The sequence below is a fragment of the Olea europaea genome, chromosome 2, assembly GCF_002742605.1.
Source record: "Olea europaea var. sylvestris chromosome 2, O_europaea_v1, whole genome shotgun sequence".
Classification (NCBI taxonomy): Eukaryota; Viridiplantae; Streptophyta; class Magnoliopsida; order Lamiales; family Oleaceae; genus Olea; species Olea europaea.
The window spans coordinates 13722778-13725089 of NC_036238.1; positions in this window are offsets into that span (position 1 = coordinate 13722778).

Genomic DNA, 2312 nt, shown 5'->3' on the forward strand with positions numbered 1-2312 from the left:
CCCCCCCCCCCCCCCAAAAATTAATTTTTTTTTATCGTTATTTCACTATTCCAACCGTCATATTTGATTTCTTCCTTCACAAGTGGACCCCACATTTTTCCTAAAGGTCAAAAAATCAATTTTCAAAATCACACCCAAACAATCTCTAAATACAAGGCTTGTGTTTTGATGCCATACAACCCAAAAATCCTAAACTTTGAACATTCGATATCACGTACTAATAACACTTCTTTACGTACACTCCGCTTGTACATTATTTATCAAGAGTAATTTTGTTTTTGTCTCATGTGACACTATATCATATTTACGTTTTTTCCAAATATGTCAATCCAAATCATTTTGAAAGAATTAATTAAAATATTATTTGATATATTTTACTATATCATGTACATTATATGTAATTTTTTTTTTTTTTTTGTGTGAGAAAAATAATTAGTTTAAATAGTTTATAAATGATGGAAATGATTAATCATTAAAACTAATTGTGAACAATTGATAAATATTTTTATGTGGTAGAAGTATACATAATACACTTGTGAAATGATATATTTATAGATTATGCGATGGTAATAGATTAAAGAGGTATATATTGGGAGCTTTGATTTTATTTTGAAGTAGACACTTGTTAATATTAGAAATTGTAATGCATGCTTGAAAGCTTCTATAAATAACTATTTAGGCTATGTTTGATACCAAATGAATTCCATGGAACTAGGAAAATATTCAAACATTTTCCACCTTTGTATTGTTTGATAGGAAACATTTGTCATGGAAAACATTTTCCATCGTTCCTTGCCACCTAGACATTTTCTAGGCCACTGTAGCAAATTTATTTGTTTTTTCATTTTTTTCTTTGTTGGCAATGGAAACAAGTTCTAAGAATTATTGTAAAAAATATTTCCCTTTAATTGATAATTTTCATGTAAAAGAAAGCCAAACGAAAACCAAAAGATAGATTATTTTATTGAATTTTATTTTTTTGATAATGGAAACAAATTTCATCCATAATAATGGTAAATTCTATCCATTTAATTGACAATTTTTATGTGAAACAAAACCAAACGAACACCAAAAATTACTTTTATTTCAATATTTTCCATGTGAAAAATTATACCAATCAAATACAATAATTTACAATTTTCAGGAAAACAATTTCTAAGAAATTTAATTCTTTGGAATTATTTTTTTCATGCAAAATTCATTTTTACAATCAAACGAACCATTAATGTAGTTTTGGGCCTTTTTAAGTGATTTGTCAAAACTAATTAACAACTTAAATGTAGTAGGTCAAGAATAGACTAAGTTAAAGTTAGTCATTGTAATCTGAATTATGATTGTCTCATAGTACAAGGTGTCATGGACATTTAGATAGGGGTTTGGAAACTTTATGGCAATTAGAGTGGCTACTTCATGCCACCCCTAGCTAGGTGACTACGTATGTTTGGCTAATGTTTATAAATGATTTGTAATCGATCAATATTTTCACAACAAATCGCTCTTTCAATATGTTTTTATCCTATAAGTTTCTTATCATTTAATGGTCAAAAGTCAAACAATAATTTTAGTTGCACATATTGTAGGACCTACAACTACTATCGCTCATCCACTGCCCATTTCTATTACATTATTATTTCAATAACTTATGACCTCAAAAGTATAGCGTGCTTATAGAGGAGGGTATATTCGAAGATCAACTGGTTGGAAACTAGCCCTTGTTTGATGTAAATTAAAACATGAATTTAAAGTTAAGTAAAAGTCAGTAATTAATATTAACTAGATATTTCATGTGATTCACAACATTTAAGTCACACATTTCATCAACTTTTACCAAAATATACTAAAAAACTAATTTTTACCTACACCAAACTATTAAGATTTGGAGTTCTAAGCTCTTATATGTAGGTCTACATTTTGATATTTAATCGATGTGAAATTTATCCCTTAAGTTCCATCTTAAAATGTCAACATTTTTAGGAGGAGTAATCTAAACTCTTAAATGTTGATCTATATTTCAATATTTAATCGATGTAGAATTTATCCCTTAATATAAACAGGAGCTAGATGTGAGCCCCATAAGACAAAAGAGAGCAGATAAGTCGACTCCTTAGTTCCAGCCCCCGTTTAGTAACAATTTTTCACTCCCAAAAAATCAATTTTTGTCTGTTATTTCACTATTTCAACCTTTATTTTTGAATTCTGCACTCACAGATAGAACCTGCTTTTCTCTCTAATTGTCAAAAAATCAATTTTAATAATCATTACCGAACATGTCCTTAATTTACTAACCATTTTATTCGGAAAAATCATCACAA